We start from the raw sequence: 20,361 nt of genomic DNA, 5'->3' as shown, positions 1-20,361 counted from the left end.
GCAGGAGGAAAGATGCCTGCAGCTACGTTGTGTGCAGCCTCCGACTGCCGCCCGTGCGCGTGCTCCGGTCTGGGCAGGGATGGGATTTGCAGCGAGGGCTCCCATCTTTTGGGGGTTTCTGCCTCGTCTTTGCCCCGGTGAAGTGGTGGCTATCGTAGCATGTGTCCATCACGATGTCCAAGGTCAGGTGGGGAGCTGGGTGACTCACAGGGCTCTGAAAATCCCCCCCTTTCCCGAAGGAGGGGGGAGATTGACCCCCGAGTTCTGGGACAAAATAAAAAGCAGTGGGAACTGCCAAGTTCAAGGGGGGAGATCTTGGTTTTGGGTCAAAACCGCTGTGTTTTTTTTCCCCTTTGTTTCAATCCCAAACGCAGCCCTGCCAGAAACTTGGCTCGGTTTCACCAGCAGAATTAGGAACGTATTTATGTTTCGGGGTTTGTAAGGAAACCTGAAACCAGGTGAGTTTGGCCGAGGCCGGGCTCTGGCCGGGGAAGGCGTGCGGAGCTGTGCATCGCTCCCCCGTCCTCTGCCACGTCTCCGCGCTGTGAAGAGGAGTGGGACATGGATGTGCACGAGGGAAGGTGCAAGCAGGACTTCTTTTTGTAGATGTCTTTCTTAGCAACAGGGCTAAAAAAGAATCGGTGCTCTGCCTTTCACATTGCCCATGATAGGAAACCCTTTTTCTGCTGACGCGGAGACCCTTTCACGGCTGAGGTGGGTCTCTGTTGAGCCCTGGCCCGTGGGTTGGCCATGGGTTTGGTCCATCAAGCTGCAAGAGAAAGTTAAGTAGCAGCTCTCATTTTTAAAAGTTGATTCCGAGATGGGTTGCATGAATATGAGTTGTAACTTTGCCATCTCCTGCACATGACAGCATTGTGCTTTTTCAGCCCTTCATTCCTCCAAATGTCCCGTTTAATCTTGTATCAGCCTCTTTGATTTTTGCAAAGCTGGAGCGTGCAGATTGTAGCTGTGAAAGACCATCAGGAGATCTCATTTGCCTTCTTCAAGGCGTGGGGATGTGTTTTGTCTTTAGTAACACTGAAAAATACTGAAGACATTCTTTAGTTACGTAGGTGTAGCTAAATGCCACCAGTTGCACATGAATTTTGTGTTTGCCAGGTAGAAGGATCCACTAAATGTATTTATATTCACAGTCTATTTTCAGCTCAATTTCATATCCAGAGTATCTAGGAGGATGACACATTGCCCATAAGATTTGAATTCTCTTAGTGAGATGTTGCGTTTGCGTGTAATTAAAGAGCTGATAACTTTTGGGGCCATTTTAATGCTGTCTGGGTAGCAGTCCTTGCACTTCATCTTTGATTAATACAGATATCCATGTGTGAGCTGTTCTAGATACCTAACTGCAGTCAGCAGGGAGAAGGAGCCCCATGTAGGGCACAGTTCGTCTTCTCTCCGAGGAAGAGGTCTAAAATAGGTCAGATGAGTTATGCCCCAAAAGTTTGCATCGTTCACCGCTGCGGAGTGCAGCCGCGAAGGTCTGAGCTTGCTCGCGTGGACCCGGGATGCTGTGACTTATCTTGTGTCAGCCAAGCCAGTGGAGAGGATTTGTGTGCCGCGAGGCATGCGAAAATAGAAGAAAATTCCTATTTTTAAAAGAGGGCTATGTACCGTGTTGGCCACCGAAACAAACGGCAAAGTTCTCGGCGACTTCAACCAGCGCTGGACTATCTCCATTGTTTAATAGCGGTTGGGAGCATGATGTCATGGGCAGAAAATAGCGCCTGTTGTTATCAGAGTAAAAGTTTAATTTCTTGTAATCTTCTCCTGGGCTGCCGCCCCTTCCAGCCTTCCCTGCGGGAACCTGTGAGCAGATCTCCAGCCCCTTCCTGATTGTTTTTCCAGCTCCATTACACAACACGCGTTTGTTTGGATTTGCAAATTGGTCATGAGCAGTGTCAATAGCTGGAGATACGCAGAAAGGGGAATGGACTTTATTTGGGTTTTAGGGCCTTCTAAATGAATGGTGCCAAAATAAATACGGAGTTTTATACTGGGACGTGCTAACTAAACAGCCCGGCGAGGTCATGGGGAGAAGTTCAGTGGAGTACAGCAGGGACGAAGCCATCAGGGTACCCTGAGCGTTGAGCAGGACTCGGGATTCATGAAGACTAATGTCCCCTTGGGTCTGGGTTGTTGTTTTTTTTCTTTAATGATGGATTTACGAGGAAGTAAGAACATAAGAGCTGGTAACAGCATGCTGGATGACTTAGTCCGGTTGCCTTCTGTCTTTAGAAACTGCATTATGTTTATCGAGCTCTACCTTAAAAGAAGTTACTCCTCTGCTACTGCTGTGTTATCCTGCAAGAAAAACCTTTTCAGTGTTTCTACTCTGAATTGACCCATGGCAAGTTTATCCCCATTTATTCTGGATCTCTCCATAGTTACTCATTCCTTTAAGCGTTGAAGCATAGGCTGGGAGAGGGCAGGTTAGAGCTTTGTTGCATCGCGGGGCTTGGACGTTATGCTTCATGGTTGCACGAGTTGTACCTTCTCAAGAAATTGAAGGACTTCAGAGTGGCGCCTCAGTGAAGGAGACGTCCCAGGTCTTCGTGGTCTGAGCATGGCTCCGTGGCCACATAGGCGTTTTAAAGCTTTCCCGGCATCTCACGTCACAGTGGCAGCAAGGTGCTAGTTTCTGTGCCATCGCTGAGGTGACCTCGGTGAGATGCCGTTGTTGGGAAGCAGGGTGCGGCCAAAATATCTGTGGCCGGACCCTTCCATCAGGTACAATTGCATCAATAGAAGGAAGAATCACACTCAAACTTTAAGCTTATTGGAGCTGTTTCATGGCGCTGATGGCAGAGCCGTACTCCGTGTTCGGATGAGTAAGGCTGACTTCATCACTGACGGCAGACTGGAACGGCCCGAGCGTTTCTAAAAAAGACAATTTGAACGCCCAGGCCAATTTCTGCTCTGAGTTACAGCTGTCTAAATACAACCACGGTGAAGTCAGTTGAATTACTTTGAATTTCTGGTCAATATTTGGAGGTGAACCTGGCTGTCCCCACGTGCAGCTTGGAAGAATGTATTTGTAAGAAAAAGAGGAAAATATGATGGTGGTTGGAGAAGAAGTGTGGGCCACAGCATCAGAGTTGGGCTACCCTACTCATCATGAATTTTTACTGTCCTGCAAGAACTTTCCCTTTAGAAAACAGGTTACCTCAAATAGCCGTGGTCGCTTGCTGAGGGCACTAGGTTATGACAATAAATAAAAGTGAAGGGCGCTTCTAGAAATGCGAGGAATGTGAAAATGTTTAAATGATTTAGTACGAGAAAACTTTATTTAAACATTTAATCGACGAGCGCGCTTTCATCTTTAAAGCATCGCTGTTTGAACTCCCATCCAAGTTTTTTCCGGACTTTCTTTGCACTTCATCATATACAACAGAAAGCTGTGCTTTGCAGAGTGAATAAACTTCCAGTTCCTTGTTTCCATTTGTTGTCGTTGCCTCAAACACACCTAAATTACAGTAAAGAAGCTGTTCTGGGGAAAAACTGCTAAACATGTTATTTCCTGCATTAGATAGGGAGATCTGCATTTGTTTGAAGAATTCGAGCTGGGAAACACCGTGTCCAAGCAAATCTCATAAAGCTGCATGGCTTTCCATATGGGAACCACCCTAAGTACAGATGTCTCAGTCAGCGCAGCATCTTTTTTTTTTTTTTTTTTTTTTCCTAATGCAAGGGAATATTCACCTCTGAGAAGTGCATCTCTGCAGACAGCACCTGCGAGAGAGGCTGCGGTGGATGGTCGGCGCTGGTTTGGTTGCAGTCGTCTGTACCGGTGAGGGCTGCAGAAGTCGGTTGTAACGAATTAGGCTTTGCTTCAAACCTGGCACAAGGCATTTAAAAAAGAAAAAAAAAAGTCATTTAATTCTTGAAATAGATGAGTATTACTGGATGATTTTGGACTTTGATAATTTTTGCCTGTATGACGTTAAATCTGGTGCTGCATTTCAAAGAGGAAGATGTCAGGACTTCTATCCATAGTGCCCTCCACTACACCATAACTGTAAATATATTTTTTTTTTAAAACCTGTGTCACTGGAGTTACACTTAATAGCAGTAACGTGTTGCTGCACATAAGCACGCTCTGTTTTGGGGGGAATGAAGGGGATCGGCTTAGTAATTATTTCCGTAGGATTGTGACCTTAGGGCCCCTCGGGTCCAGCATTAGCATTGGAAATGTCCCTGTTTGTGTTCTTAAAACCGTCTAAGCGTGCGCCGCTGTGATGGCCTGCCGTGCTCTGATGGGGAGATTTATGCTTCCTAAGTACATTGTAAAAATTTTATAAAGTAGCTTAAATATTTACACAATAAGCATTTAAGGAAACAGTTACACGTCTAAAGGAGCTGCTGATCCTTTGGGTCCATCGGACCATGGACATGGGGGGTTTTTTAACTGTCTGACCTCCAGGAATTTCTTTTTTTCACCTAACCGTTTTTAAGCAGACAAACAAATGGAAACTCATACACAGGAACCTATAAATAATGTTAATGACCTGGCTTGTATCCTCAAAAGCCAGGAAATTTTAGGAACATGAGGGCGAGCTGGCCCTTAGCTCACCGAAGGGTGGAAAGCGTAGCTGGGAAGAGATGGTGGCAAGGACAGCGTGAGTCCTGGGGGTGATCCGTGCGTGTCCCCAAAGAGAGAGGCGCGATGGTCGCAGCCACCGAGCCCTGGCAGGAGGCACGTTGCTGGAGGTGCGGCAATTGTGCAAGGTCTCGTCTCTGTGCAGGGTTTGGTAGACGACTTGCAGCCTCGGGGGCTCCTGTCGTGAGGTTTGGTTGGGGCTTCGGGTGGTGCCGCCATCATGGCTTGTAGGTGGCTGGTTTGATTCTGCTGCTCTCCCGGGTTTGAGAGGTGCTCAGGACACAGGCAGTTGCTGCACAGTGGTTTTCGGGGAGGCATCTCCAGCACTTTGACCCTGCCCTTCTAATTATTTTGATTATGCAGTCCTGCACCCCTACAACATCCCGTGCGCTGCTGGGTGTTGAGTGACCTGCGCCACATGGCTGGACATGACTTGGGGTGAGCTTTGGCGGCAGGCAAGGGTTTGCCTGCTCTGCCTTGCACTTGCCCCAGGACAACTGCCTTCCTTTTGCCCCCAAATTCAATTCGGCAGTGCTCGGGCAATGCTGTATCTCTAGCGTGCCCCTGAGCTGCCCGTGCAGCTTTTCTTTCTTGCTTCGTCTGGCACGAGGATGTGAGACTGACTGGTTATTTGTATCCCCCAACATAGGAAAGACATGGACCTGTTGGAGTTGGACCAGAGGAGGGCCACAGGGATGCTCTGAGGGCTGGAGCCCCTCTGCTGGGAGGACAGGCTGGGAGAGTTGGGGGGGTTCAGCCTGGAGAAGAGAAGGCGAAAAGGGGAGACCTCAGAGCCCCTTCCAGTGCCTAAAGGGGCTCCAGGAGAGCTGGGGAGGGACTTTATACAAGGGCATGGAGTGATGGGACGAGGGGGAATGGCTTCAAACTGGAACTGTGGCTGCCCCATCCCTGGAGGTGTTCAAGGCCAGGTTGGACGGGGCTTGGAGCAACCTGGGCCGGGGGGAAGTGTCCCTGCCCAGGGCAGGGGGTGGCACTGGGTGGTCTTCAAGGTCCCTTCCAACCTAACCCGTTCTATGATTTTCACCCTCGGGAGCTGCTCAGTCCTGCTGTAGGAGAGTGCCGCCACTGGCGGCGATGAGCTGGGTGGCCTTTGCCTTTATGGACTTGTTAAGGAAGACACGAGGGTCCAGCCAGCGGTCCTTCGCTTGGTCTGCATTGAGGAGAGCAGGCCAGACCCCTCGGGGTGGCCGTTCCCTTTCGTTTGGGGCTGGCGCAGGATGGATCCCCCCTTGGACAGCATTAGGTGAAGGCCTCGCTGAGCCGCCTCGCGCGGGGGGTCCCCGACTGCTGTTCCCCCCGCCGGCACCCACCGCCCCTCTCTCTGCGCTTCCTGACATGCACGGAGTTTGGGTTGGGTTTTTTTTATTTTTTTTTTCCCCTCCCGCTCGCACGGCAAACGGATGTTTAGATCAGAAAGGAAATTGGATCGCTGTTTTCTCGGCTCCGCATGCAGCAAACAGCCCTTCAAAATAACTCGGGTGTCGTAAGTGCCAGGAAAAATAGCGAAGCCAAAACGTTGTAAGCAAATAATCGGTCTTTCTGTTAAAGGTCTCCTCTTCAGCTCCGAGTTTGCATATCAGACGGGTTGTTTTTAGGTTTTGTTTTGAGGTTTTGCAATTATTTTCAAAGCAAACAGATTCGGTATGTGCCGGACGAGAGATTTTACTGATCCCAGAGTGCTGCTTCCAGGTGATTTTCCCTGCGACAGCTGAGCTTTTGGGTTGGAAACTGTAATTACTGTCATTTGGGAGCTAATAGCCCGACCCCAAGTGCCCAGTGCTGGGTATACCCCAGAGGACAGTGCCCTCCGGGTGTCCCTGTGGTGGGAGCCCAGCGCCTGTCCCCATCCCCTGGGGGGATGGCTCCCGCAGAGGCTTTTGGCCGGCGCTGTGGGAAGAAGCCCATCCTGGTCGCCTGAGTCACCCCGGGCAGGAAAGGTGCTAGGCAGGTTTGGAAAACTGGCTGGAAGGGCCGGCAATGCCCTGCCTGCTCCCTGCCTGCTTCCTGCCGGCCCCAGGTGGCCACACCTCCGGGCTGAGGTTCGCTGAAGCTCTGGGGCTGGGGATGGGCGTTGCACCCCCAGTTTGGGTACAAGGTGCCATGACCGCCCTATAACACCGGTCCCAAAGGAAACCCCAAAAGCGGGTGAGCACCACCATCCTCTCCATCCCTGGAAGTGTTCAAGGCCAGGTTGGACGGGGCTTGGAGCAACCTGGTCTATTGGGAGGTGCCCCTGCCCAGGGCAGGGGGATTGGAACTTCATGATCTTCAAGGTCCCTTCCAACCTAAACCATTCTATAATCCTGCTCGGTAGCAGGACACACATTGCATCCCTTCAGGGACCTCATTGGGATACCCAAGGGAGGAGCCCAGTTGCTGCCAGCCCACCCTCCCCGTGGCACCCAGACCTGACGGTGACCCGTGCCGGACCACGCTGCCCGCACGGATGGGGTAGGTGCCACCATCCCTTCCCCGTGCGCCTGCCCCTGGCTGCCTCCTGGTCTCGTGCAGGGGAGCAGCATGTGTTTAAAATGTAGAAAGTGATGAAGTGTCGCCCAGACTGAGCTGTTTCCCAGCCCCGCAGCCGGCTCGTGTCTCGTCCCAGCTTTCGGCTGCTCAGCCCCCAGGCAAAGGGCTCGCTCGGTGCTGGCTCGGAGCCGCGGGCTGCAGACCCACGGGGGTGTACCCGAGCCTGCGTGGCTCTGAGCGCCCCACAGACATTGTCACCCATCACCCTCTCACCGCCACGCCAGCATCCGGCTGCTCCCGGGGTGGAAAATCCTGAATTTTGGAGGTTTGGTGTTTTCGATACAGAAGGATGCAGGACCGGGAGCAGGTCCCACTCCCTCGTCATCTCCTCCGAGGAAAGGGCTCGTTAGCGTAATGAGTGCAGACATTCTGGTGCGCTGAGGTGGGGAACGGGGGAACAGGTACGTTGTTTTTTTTAAGACTTCATTTTTATTTTTTCGTTTGGAAATGCAGCCTCTCACAGTCATGCTGTCACAGTTAAAATAAGGTTTAAATTACAGGGCTGGCTGTGGCTTTTTCCCTTTCTTTCAGAATTTTTGCCAACTTGCAATTTACTTAATGAAATCCTGCTATTTCGTTTAACAGGGATATTTTTTGCAGATGTTGATTTAACCCAGCTTTATAAAATATGTGAACTGTGCAGTTTCTTTCCTATTTTTAACAATTTCAGGATTCTAGTGCAGGAACTTGACAGAGTTTATAGCGTCGATAGCATTTGGTTTGTTTGTACCGTGCAAATAACCGGGGTTGAACGATGAGGCTTCCGTATCATCTGCGGTCCCATCAGAAATAGTCAGAAATGTTGCAATAATGAGCAAAAGTTGTCCGAAGTGGGAACTCTGTTGCTCGTTGGAGCTTTGTGAATGTGTATCTGCAAAATATCTGACCCTGGGTTTACACTCAGTTATTTTTCGCGTTTTGTACAGGGGGGTTCTTTGCATCCGTGTGGCTGTTTTATATATATGGCCTGTAAGAGGATGGAGAAGAGAAATGAGTCTCTCTTAGGCTGCTGACAGGCTGCCTTTTTAATGTATAATACCAGGCATATTTCCCCCCAGTACGCCTTACTTTATTTTTTAAAATTGGTTTCCGTTGAGGAGAGAGGAAGAATTTGATATTTCTCTTTCAGCGCTGGGCTGTGTTGAGGGTGTGCAGTCTTGAACTCGTTAGCCGTAACGAAGCATTCACATGCTCCGTTAATCTCCCTGTCCTTGATGTACAAAGAGCCCGACCTGCTCTCCTTCCCATTTTCCTCTCGATGGGAAAGTCGTTTACTTTGGTACTTAATTTGCAGAGTTTATAGCTGCAGCCGGTGCATTTGCCCCCCCCGAAACGTCTCGTGGAGGAGTTGCAACCACGAACCCTGCATAGACCGGTCCTGAAAAGGTTATTTTTAGCTTTATATTTCAGCTGCCCTCCCAGAAAGAGGAGAGCTTGTTCAAGAAAGGTGGTGTGAGGGTTTTTAATCTGAACGAAGACCCTTCTTGAGCTCCGCTCATACCCCCACAAATTATTTTAGCTGGGTTATGTTGAATGAGCATTACTGGAAGTCAGAAGACCCGGAGCTAGTGCTGGCAGCGTCTCTGCCGCCCGTCTCTGGCTGTGTAAAGGCTATAACTCATTAATCCTTTTCTCTTTGAACATCTCAAGTGAAGCTGGAGTATTGGGGTGTCTGGGATTCATATTAGTGCAGGAGGACAGGATGTATCCCGTGGAGTTCTGTGTGTATTTGGTATTTTCCTATTCCCCCGCCCCCCCCTCCCCCCTTTTTTTTTAAGAGAAACTGTGGTTTTTAGAAATGAAAACAAGTCCTTCTTGGACAGGGAGGGTAATTAGCATGAGTCACCTCCACTCTCCATGGGCAAGTACAGGGTTAGGAATTTTGTCATCTGGGAGATGACTGAAGATGCTTTCAGGGACTTTTGGAGACCGCACATCGCTGCCTCACCGGGCAGCAGTGATGCTTACAAATGCTTTGGATTTCACGCAAATACACTGGTTTTCGTCCCCCATGCCCTGCTTACCCCTTGCAGAAATTTTCTTGCTGTTTATCTGCACTTTGATAGATTCACAGCACCGTTCCAGGGAGCATAAAAACAAGACAAGGTATGTTTGGTCTTTGGGGTTGATCTTATCCCAGGCTAGCAGAAATGCATGCCTTGTGCTGCATCTGCTCCTCTGCGTTGCTGATGTGTGGATTTTACAGAAAAAGGGCCGGGAGACCTTCCCCGGTGCATCCACCGCGGCACACAAATGGCACAAGGGTTGTTCTCCACCGTGTTCATGGGGGTGTAGGTCCTCCTGCAAAGCAGAAGCTGCCAGCGTGGCATCCTCGCTGCTTCGACTGTGAATGTGAGGGACCAGCTATGGGGCTTAAATCCTGAGATGCTTAAGTCATTGTTTAGTCTTTGCTTTAAGTGGGAGTAAGAGCCCATGGATGCTGGCCACGAGCGGTTGTCAGTGGAGCGAGCTGCTTGCTTGGACTAAGGGCTGGAATAAACCCAGAAAATGTTTACACATAAATACACGAACTAGCTATCGGAAAATCTGGCGTGTGTGGGTGCACACGCATGCACGCATCCCTCTGCACGTTCCTCCCGGCCCGGCTGCGGCCGTGCCGATGTGCATGCCTGTGCGAGCGGGAGGGCAGGAGCTGTCTCCCTGCTCCCTTCCAGCGCCGCGGGACCCAAAACCTGCCTCTGCCCGCCTGCCCCTCGCTGGGCTCTTCCCACGGCTGCTCACGCCGCGTACGGACTCCATCCCCCATCGCTTTTAATTCCTCTCCAACAGATACGAGCCCCAAGACCTCTCCGTACAGGTTTATCCTTTCAGCGTGACCAAATTGGCTTGCACACCGGAGGGATTGTTTCCTTGCAAAGGCCACGCTGGCACCCAAAATCCTTTAATTCCCTGTAAAACTCAGGCAAATCCTCCGCGAGCGAGGACTCGAAGCAGTCGCAGGCGGCGTGACAAGCGGTGGCGGCCGCAGAGCCGCGGCTCCCCGTCCTGTGGCGCTTGCTCAGACAGCGAGTCTCAGGGAGAGCTTTATCGGGAGAAGGATCTTGGGCTCCGGCCAGCCAGAACAAAGCCTGAATTCCCATTTCACTCTCAACCCCTGTCTGCTTCCCATATATGTGAGGGCACTGATACCGTGCTGGAAGAAAGCACCTTTTTTTTTTAAGGATGAGAATTATCAGGCGAGGGGAGGGATCAGCTTGGAGCCCTTTTGGGGAGCAGAGGATGGGTTGGGATGGGGGACCCACAGCTAGTCCGGGTACCAGTGAGAGGTTTGGGATGAAACCCCAAGTTTTTTGTTCTCCCAGAGGTCCCAGGCTGGGGTTTTGTGGGGGCCTGGGGGCCGGGCTCTGCACCGGCTCATTCCCAGCCCCTATGGAGAAAAATATATGATGGGGTCCTGCTCGTGGCCTCCCCAGCCTTGCATTCCTCCGTCACGGCTTGTTTTCCAGGTCGGTGATAGTGTCCTAAAGCTTTTTGGAGTCCTTGATATTTGCAGTGGTATTGGCATCGAGCCGACAGACATCTGCCTCCAGCGCCTCGGTCTTCTCTCGAGGATGCTGCTCGGGGCTGCGCGGCATCCTCGCTTCAGAGAAATCAAGGTGGCCTTGGGTTTTTTCAGCCTGCTCGCCGCTTCTCACGTCGTCTGCCTTCTCTCCGAAACCTCGCGGCTGGTTCTCAGGCGTTAGATCTGATAGAGGCGCGATAGCGGGGCGAGACTGGCCTCGTCCTCGCTCCGGAGGGAAGGGCTCGGGATGGAGCGCAGTTGCGGACTCTCAAAATATATCCGATGGTGACATTCAATTTGGGTTTGCTTTGATTTTCCTCCCAGGGAAGTATCTCAGCTCATTTTCTTGTTGGTCAAAATAGAAAAGCGTGGCAAAGCCGCTGCAGTCGCAGCCTGCTTTGTTTCCCGTGTCCTGCGTAAGCTCTTTAGCCCAAAGTTTCCAGCTTTGCTGGTGTTTTGGGGGAGGAGGCTTTGCGTGACCAGCTCCGGACATCTGAAGGAGGCCTTGTGTAGGAGAACCGCTGAGCATTCGCTTTCTGAAAATGGCGAATTTTGGTTGTTACCGCAGGGTGATGAGGTGCAATTTGGGGTTGGGGCAGTGCTGAGAGTGGTGATGGTGTGCTGCCTGGCTGAGGGGCCTTTGCAGGACAGCCTTCTTTGTTCAGAGGAGCTCAATGCCCTCATATTATCTAAGAACCAGAGGAAAAAAAAGGCTTTTTTATCTTTTTTTTTTTTTTTAAATCTTCTGCTTTGCTCCAGAGCAGGTGTCGCTGTCAGGTGTCCTGTGCTGGGTTAGTGATCCTGCTGCCGCCGGGGATGCTCTGATGCTCTTAGAATCATAAAATCATAGAATTGTTGAGGTTGGAAGGGACCTTTAAGATCATCGAGTCCAACCATTAACCTCCCCTGACAAAACTACTTCTAAACCATGTCCCCAAGTACCACCTCTACCATTTTTTTAAACACCTCCAGGGATGGAGAATCCACCCCCTCCCTGGGCAGCCTGTTCCAATGTTTGATAACCCTTTCAGTGAAAAAATGTTTCCTAATATCCAATCTAAACCTCACCTGGCATAGCTTGAACCCATTTCCTCTCGTCCTATCACTTGTCACCAGGGAGAAGAGCTCAGCCCCCACCTCTCTACCCCCTCCTTTCAGGTAGTCGTAGAGAGTGATGAGGTCTCCCCTCAGCCTTCTCTTCTCCAGGCTGAACACCCCCAGGTCCCTCAGTCGTTCCTCATCAGATGTGTCCTCCAGACCCCTCACCAGCTCCGGTGCCCTTAGGGAACACGGCAGCGGCGAGCGGGGAGGCTTGGACCTCTTCAGGGGCATCTCTGCAGCCTCCTCGGTGACATTCTCGCCAGGTCAGCATCTGGCTTCCCAAAACAGCTCTGTCACCTCTGTCCCCTCCACCCTGGCAGAAACCCCTTCGTTTAATGCCGGTGTGAACCAGGTTTGGTTCGGTTACAGCTCGAGCCTCGCACCTCTGGACCATCGCCCTCCGGTGAGGCGATTCCCAGCTCAGCCGGGAGCCGAGTCTGGTACCCGACGTGCTCTGCCCGAGAGGCGTGATGGAGGCAGAAAGTGGTGTTATTCCTGTTTCTCTTCAGCGGGACCTACTAATTAGTTTCTGCTTTTAAAATGCTTTGAAGTGCTCAGCCGAAACTCCTCTATGAGCGAAAACTATTATTATTTATTTATACCGTTTTCCAGAGTCTCTCCTCCGCCGCGGGATGCTCCAGTTTGCCGCAGCTCTGGTCCTTGAGCAGATTATTTCCCTCCCCGAGGGCATCCGTCGGGATTTCTGAGTGCACCCAAAATTGCTCTGCAAAGCCAAAATGGCTTCGGAAGGGAGTGGAGAGAGCTCAGGAAGGTCCCCGTGGGATTTGGCCGGCCCAACTTCTTGCCCGCCCGCCCAGCCCAAGTCGGATGCGGTTGGCATAGCCGGGATTGCAGCGGGCGGCCCCCGGATTAATTAATAGCGAGGGCTGGCGCGGCGCCAGGCGGGAGCGGCGCGGGGAAGGGAGCGTTGGACATTGCGGCGGTGGCTATAAGGGAAATCTGCCATCGGGTGATTTATGGGGTGATTTCTCCCGGATTCTTGGTGTTTTTCAGGCTTTGAGGGGGGGTAGGGGGAAGGGAATTGCGTGCACGGTTGTTTGGAGGAGCTGAAAGTGTGTGAGTTCTGAACCTCAAAAGGAAAAAAGGGGATATTTTTCCCTCATTTTTGGGTCCCAGCATCTCCCACCCTCGCAGTCCTGCCCTGTAAAGGGCACTTGGGGAATAAGCCCAATAATAACAACGATAATAATTCCCCAGTCATAGGAGAGTAACCCCCTACAAGTGCAGCCTTGCCCAGCTGGCAGATGGAGGCAGAGAAGAAAGGCAACCCCAACTGGACAATGCTTGGAAGATTTTCAGCAAACCTCTGGATTTTACAGAAAATCGGTTAGCGGAGACCTTCCCCCCACCATATCCCCCGCGTCGTTCACCAGCTCGTTTCTCTCCCCATTTTTTCAGCTCGTTGGGGCGCGGGGTGGGGGCATCCCCGGCCGGGCAGTGGGGATGCTATGGATGCTCGCGGAGGTGCCGAGCTCGACCCCGGGATTTTGTCAGGCTTGGACTTACCCATGGCTGGTTTCCAACAGTGGAGGGATCTCAGCCAAATTCTGGTTGATGACAGGTCTGGTGCTTTCGTAATTGGCAGCCAACGTAGGTGATTACATTTTGGGCTCCTTTTGAAGATATATTTACATTGTTGTGTTAAGTTTTACGTGCCAGGTATAAAGCAGTTACATGCACAGCCCAGGAACTTAAAAGCGATGAACGCGCCTGTGAAAGCTGTGAGCAAGGGGAAGCTGAGATTATATGGAGACTGTTCGACTCAAAAACAAAGCAAAAAAAAAAAAAAGAAAAAAATTACCTAAATCTCTGAAAACATTGGCCTTAAGAGGTAACGCATAAAAATGTCAGTGAAAAATACCTGAGTTGGGCTTTTCCAGTTTTTTTACTTTCTAGGACTTTTCACCCTTGGCTGAAAAGACCTTTGTAAACCATGCAGGGGAGCAGGAAATAAAACCTGCTGAAATACCTCAAAATCATGTCCTGGACTGAGTATTTTATGGCCACAGAAGGTACGTGAGAAACAAACTCCCTGAATTTAGCTTGACAATAAGCGAACTGGTGATGGCTTACAAATTTCCGGGCAGAACTAAACGTGGCATGTGTTTTCTTTGAAGGATATAAAAAAATTAGCATGAGCTGATGATTTTGCAGAGTGGTTTCTTTTATGCAGAGAAAATTGTTTTCATCCTAATCTTGGCATTGGCTCCTGTCCTGTGTTGCTTTTGTTTCTTGGGCTGCCATGGAAATGTCCCTCTTTCCCCCCAGGCTTCTCCACGCCCTTCTTCACCGGCTCTGTTGCCCGTCAGACCCTTTTTTGAACTAATTTAATTAATTAACCCAGTGCAAGTGTTCTTCTGAGTTAATCATCTGCTGGGTTAACGAATTAAATTAAATGGGAAGAGGCTGGGGACCACCAGAGCTCTGCTCCAAGGTAAAGGCTGGAGGTGAAGGAGGAGGAGGAGGAAGGTGCCTCCTCCATGGTGGGTACAATGGCAGCGAGGGTTCTTTTTGGCTGTCTGCGGGGCCTTCTTTGGTGTTGGCTTTTGCTGGAGGACTGAGCTGAACTGGTCTCTGTGGCTGTACAACAACCACGTCCAACATGAAGAACATGACAGGAACCACGCTGGGGTTGGAGGAGTTTGGACCCTTTTGCGTCCCAACAACAGTGACACCAGATTAATTGTGATATGAAATCACACTTATTTTTGAGGCATGAGCTGGGCTGGATCGTTACGTCTCTCTGAGCAGAGCATACGTGCAGCCTGGAGAGAGTTTGATGCTCTGCAGCATGGGGAAGGTCCAGACTGCTGTCCCTATGGCTGACCTTGGTCATCAGCTGGGGAGCTGGTGACAGCTTTTCAGGGCCTCTGTGAATCAGGGAGCAAGTTTGTCTTGGTCAAAGGTGGGAAATTAAAGAATCCTCAGTTGATTCAGAGTCTTAAGGTGTAGGTCCAGGAAGAGCTTAGGGCTCTCCAACCTTCTGCTTGCACCCAGCTGCCATCTTCTTGCACAAGCCCGTTGTCCTGCTGTGACACACAGCTTCTTGCTTCATTGGAGAAACCAAGAAGCGATTAGAAAAAAGGTCAGAACTGTCCTTGTCCTCATCAGGTCTTTCCCAGACTTTCGCTGGGGGACAGCATGGAGAACCTCCCGCTGCCTCTGCTCCTCTGTTGTCCCCAGGGCCACCAAAGGACGGCAGCCCAGGTCCTGCCCAGCCTCCTGTGTTCGTTTGCTGGTGGGCTTGGGGTGTTGCCTTAAATATATATGGTGGAGCCAACGCTGGAGCGCTCTCGTGGGCTGACAAAGTGGCTGCTGGCCAAGATGTGGCTCACCAGCAGCTGCAGCTCCTCCAGGGGTGGGAAGGTGCCTTCAAAGTCCCACCCCACCGCTTATGATGAGGATGGACAGACAGGTAGATGGTGGCTGGTTTGTGGCCCTCTGTCCCCAGGGCATCTGCAGGGGGGACCCCTGTGCTGGTGGCAACGCTCAGCTTCTCCCCGCTCAACTGGCAGGGTCTCCTGCAGGGGGTTGTTTCGGTGTGGGGGCTCTCGGGGGGCCGCAATGATGCATTCCAGCTGAAACTTGTAAGGCAGAGGTATTTTAAGTATATTGGCTTAACGAAAACGGTTGTGAGCTTTGCTGGGGCAGATTGACAATTAATTTTTTTTTTTTTTTTTTTGCAAGGCCATAAAAATTCCATTTCTGCTGTGGAAAGTTTTAACCCTTCTTTACCCTGGAGCTTGTTTCTAAGGGGATTAATGGGAGATTATTTTAAACGACGGCTCCCCAGTGAACTGTTAAAACATTTTAGGGAAAAGTGCATGTTCTTTATGCCGGGCTTTTTATCTGGACCGTGTTCACAGTGACCCGTGTGTGGCTGTAGCCATCCCGCTTCTGCGCGTTGGGTATAAGTATATTATATATATAAGTTGGTAGTATAAGCATCTACCTGTGGTACAGCAGAGGGGAGAAAAAAGACTGAGCACATATCTAATAGTCTAAAGAATAAAACTGAAGGAAGACTTTGGCCATTGAGAAAGGACGTGACTGAGCTCCGCGGCCAGAGGAGCGTTAGGCTGCCCCGAGGCGTGGGAGTACGGGAGGGTGGGATGTGAAAATGGGGTTTGGGCTGAGTCGTGGGGACGCTTCTGAATATCCCACTCCATCTCTCGAGGTGCTGAGGTGTGCGGTCGAGTCCCTGTCATGGTTGGGACGTGCAGTGATGTTGGTTGGGTTTTTTTTCCACGTGTGGCCTTCCCTGTGGGCGCTTCTTCAATGTGTTCTGCAAACCCCTGAGCATGGTGTGGGGTTCGGTGGGGAAGGGGGGGGCTGCCGTCACCCGTTCCTCACGGGGGGGGGCTCTGCTTGGGAAAAAGGCACGGCGTGACTTGTGACTGTTCCGTCAGGAGTCCGTGCAAAAATGGGAATATTTCTCAAAGCACTGCAGCAAACTTCCCTTCTCACCCCCGTTCCCTTACACAGCAAGATCTTAACTCGCAGCCATATATTGTGGGGGCCATTTGACCTGCTGAGAGGAGGTTTTGGTGGCTTTGGAAGAGCCGAAGCATGAATCAGAGTGTGTTTTAATCGTGCGTTTTGTGATCTGCCCATGTTTTCCATCGTGCTTTTAAGTGCAACATCAAGCAGTGGGACTGCGCAGCATTTTGTTTTGGAAAAAAAAAAAAGCATCTTTCTGTTCTCTTTTAATGCGCTGCTTTGAACTTTACTGGCATAAAGCATTGTCAAATCAGAAGTAATCTTAAAACCTCAAGTTATTTTCTTTACCTCCACGCTCTGCGGGGAGCAAAAGCAGCAGTGCTGCTAACGCCACGAGGATTTACAGTATTTGCTCTTTGCATTTATTCCCGTACCCGGATTCCTTCTGCCTGAGCCGTGCAAGACTCTTTTCCCGTTAAGTTCTGGTTTTGATTCTCTGTCTCGCTTCCTATCTTGGTTTTTTTTTTAATCTTAAATTGTTTGAATTTCCTTTTGGATGCGTCTGCTGCTCAGCATCGGCGCAGCAGAGGAAACGGCGACTCGGAGGAACGAGTAAACAAGAGCCGGAGTTTCAGCCCCGTCCATCTGATCGATAGAGGTGGCTTTGATGGAAGAGATAGCCCTGACGCCAGCCTAAATGTAGCTGTTAGAAGTTGTAGCTGCCTACAATGATAGTTGTTAAAAATGCGGCGTATACCATCGAGGGAGGCACGTCGGGGCTAAAATATTTAGCTTTCTTCAAAAAGAAAGCCGACAAGCCTGCCTCTGTTCCAGCAGAAAGGAGGGAGGGGGGAAGAAAAAAAAAAAAAGAAAAAAAAAAAAGGATTTTCTTGTCTGTGCATAAAGGGCAGCATGGAAAAAGAAGAGGGAAAAAAAAATGGAATATTTATTTAAAAGGCAGAGGACATGCTTTTCTGCCAGCCGCCCCTGCTGTCTGCTGAGTGGTAGTGGCTAATAGCTGGAGGCGAAACTAATACTTGGCAGGGGATGAGACACAGCGCAGGCCCCCCTGTATTTAGGGGCTTGCTAAAGTGCTTGCTTTATGTCAGGGCTGCGAGATGAGTTCATCTTTTTCAGGATTTGGTTGAGTGCGCCGGGAGATAAAAGAAGGCAAAGGAACCCACGGCGGCACGGGGAGCGAGGGCTGGGGGAGAAGAGGGTCCCCGCCGAAAGCTTTCCGGAGGCAGAGGCTTTTCTGATGAGCCTTTTAACCGTCTCATTTCGGGGGGGGGGGGGGGCGGTTATTTGCCTGCGGGCCACGGGCAGGTTGCTTTTGCAGCCGGTGGGTGGCTTTTAAAGCCTTGGTTTACCCCTGTCCAGGAAAAGTGGGGTGGAAAGGAAACTTTTAGCTGCTTGATGTGCGGTTGGCTAAAACTCCCGTCCTCGCCTCTTTGGAGGAGCACAGGGCATCTCCAGGAGTGCTTTGAGCTGGCAGAGCTGTCACTGGCGGGCAGGAGCCGTGATGGGGTGACAGAGATGGGAAACACATTGGCAGGGGGGTTTCACCCTCCGAGACTCGTGCACGTGTGGATGGAGTGAAGCTCATGCCAGAAGTAGGATGGAAGTGATTTTATGAGGCTATTTTAGATGCATCAAAGCAGGAGGTGTGAAAAAACCTTCCCGTTTCCGGTATGTGTGTAGATTGGTGACTTGACCAAAATACTTGCTGGTTCCTGGAAAGCAGAGGTGGCACCAGATCACGCCTACAGCAAGATGTTCTCGTGGAGTAGACACTGGTTTCCTCTTGCTTTGCTTTCCCCCACTAGGTGTGTTAATTTGCAACAAACCATGGGAAACACCTATTTAAAGGTTTATTGCTGACTATTTTCCCCTAATTAATTCAACTGATGGGGCAACTTGAGTTTTGAAGCTATCCCATTCTTAGTCTGTAAGGGAAACTCAGGGGCTGAGTGGTAGTTTCTAAAAAATGTAATAACAAAACCAACTTACCCTAATGGGCATGCAGGGCTTTGTAGAGGTTGGGAAGTTAAACAGATGCAGAGCTGGGTAATTGCTACCAGCCTCCGAGCCCTGCAGGTGAAAAGCTCTGAGCTTGTTCTGTAGCCCCCACAGCATCACTCGAGTGGGACCACAGCAAAATTTAGCGTTTGAGAAGAGTTTTGGAAAGGCACTGGAGGGATCTCAACTGTATGATGTCCCAGGGGAAAGATAACTGTGGAACCTGGATGCTGTGGAAGATCCACCTGCAGATGAAGCTCAGTTGCGCAGTACATCATCTTTCTCCTGTTGTGTCAATTATGAACTACATTTTTTTTCATCTCTTAAAAGAAAATCTGGAACTATTTACCATAGTACATTTGAAAGAGTGAAACGCGCTGACCATGCGCTGCACAGTGGTAGACCAAGGGATGTTATCAGAGAAGGTCAAAAGATTTTCATCCATGCCAAGCTGTTCATTTCAGGGTGTTGTACAGAGGTAGGTAAGGATGGTCTTGCTTTAGTAACGTTCGACTAGATAAGACTGTTTGGGTCAGGTTTGTGTTAATGCCATAAACTTAGTTAACTTCATTTTTGCAACTGCTGCAGAAACACTGCAAAGAGGTTCTGAAACTTTTTATCACCAGTTTGATCAAAGTTTCTGTTCTTGGTGGAGATCTTAGTGCATCATATCGGCACTGGGCAGCTGGTGGGGTTTCTAACCCAGAACTACATTTGAATCTTTTCTTCCTCCCCTAAAACTTCACGTTCGCATGGCTGGTGCTTTGCAAGGCATCATGAGATACTTGAGGAAGAGTCAAGTCCAGTTGTCCTGATGTGCTTGGGTACAACATACTCATCATGCACTTGCTGATGAAGTCATGACCCTTTCAGAGCAAGCTGGGTTGTTAATTTAACTCCTGGCAGTCTGGATGCAGGAGGGTCATTTGAGATGGCAAAGGAAATACAGCAATTCGCCGAAGAGCGGAATGGGGAAAACCCTCTGGTTTTGCTGATTTTTGTCATTAGCGGAGTGCAGCATTAGGATGAGCTTATTACAGAGGGACTGAGTGGTTTCCACAGAGGATGGCCCAGAAGCACAGACACACAAAGACCCATCGGTGCCACTGGGACATGGTGGAGTGTCCCACCTCGCCTGAAGAGCTGTGGCTGGGGGAAAGGACCTGGTCCTTGGGGGAAAGGAACCCAAGTTTGCCTCCCGCGGCTCCGGGATGCTGCCGTTGCTGTGACTAAGGGTCTTCACCCATTTCCCTGCTGTGCAGAGCCACAAACTCTGTGTTTAAGGGACGCGTCTCACCCAGTTGTGTTCAGCATGGCTTTCCCCATGCCTTTAGGAGGCCCAGGGCATCATCTCCAGTAGTAGGGGACATGAAGCTGTTGGCTTGCTCCTCCATGGAGGATTGCCTTAAATGCAGGAAAATGGTGTTTCTTTTCCCAGTGGTGTTGAAGCGTCTGATTGCTGCAGGGTTTCCTTCCCAGTTCTGGATAAAATGTGCATCAAACCAACAAGGAGCTGTTGACGGCTGTGCTGGGTCCTAAAATTTGTTTAAACAGATGATGGGGGAGAAAGGGGCCGATCTGGCATTTTTGGGGGGATTTGTACCTGTGATGGGTGAGGGGTTGGTGCGAGATGATGAGCGTTGCTCACAGCAAAGTGCATCCTGCTGCCCCGCTGCCTCCCCGCTTGCCCAATTACCCCCCTTCCCCCATCTCCCTCCCCTTAAATTTGTATAGTTACAACTCATGTTAAACTCTAACAAAGCCGCTTAATTCAAAGATCGTTAATGGGGAGGAGAGCCCGTTCCCCTCCGGGGTAATTTGAGCCTGAAAAGAACTGGGGCTGTAGGGCTGCGCTTGAAATCCGGTGCGTCAATAGGGTCTCTGAGGCAAAATAATGGCATCACCCCGCGTGCGAGTTAATCGGACATGATGGCATGAAGGCAGAGGGGTCAGCAGGCCGCGGGCGCGTGATATATTGTCAGAGAGCTTAATGCCGGGCACGGAGCAGGGCTGGCTCAAAGCAGAGCTCCTTGCTTGAAATCCCAGTGTGGTTTTCTGTTAATCGGTGTGGTAGGAGGAGGAAAGGACC

General features: G+C 50.5%; 1 protein-coding gene across 1 annotated transcript in view; it reads left to right on the top strand.

Moving 5' to 3' along the window:
• Positions 1–20,361, top strand: part of SMAD6 (SMAD family member 6) — a 43,187-nt gene that overhangs the window by 21,098 nt on the left and 1,728 nt on the right. The window lies entirely within an intron of this gene.

The sequence above is a fragment of the Charadrius vociferus genome, unplaced genomic scaffold (genome assembly GCF_000708025.1).
Source record: "Charadrius vociferus isolate BGI_N301 unplaced genomic scaffold, ASM70802v2 scaffold190, whole genome shotgun sequence".
NCBI lineage: Eukaryota > Metazoa > Chordata > Aves > Charadriiformes > Charadriidae > Charadrius > Charadrius vociferus.
The sequence above is the reverse complement of the archived record's forward strand: the minus strand, read 5'-3'. Positions and strand labels throughout refer to the sequence as shown.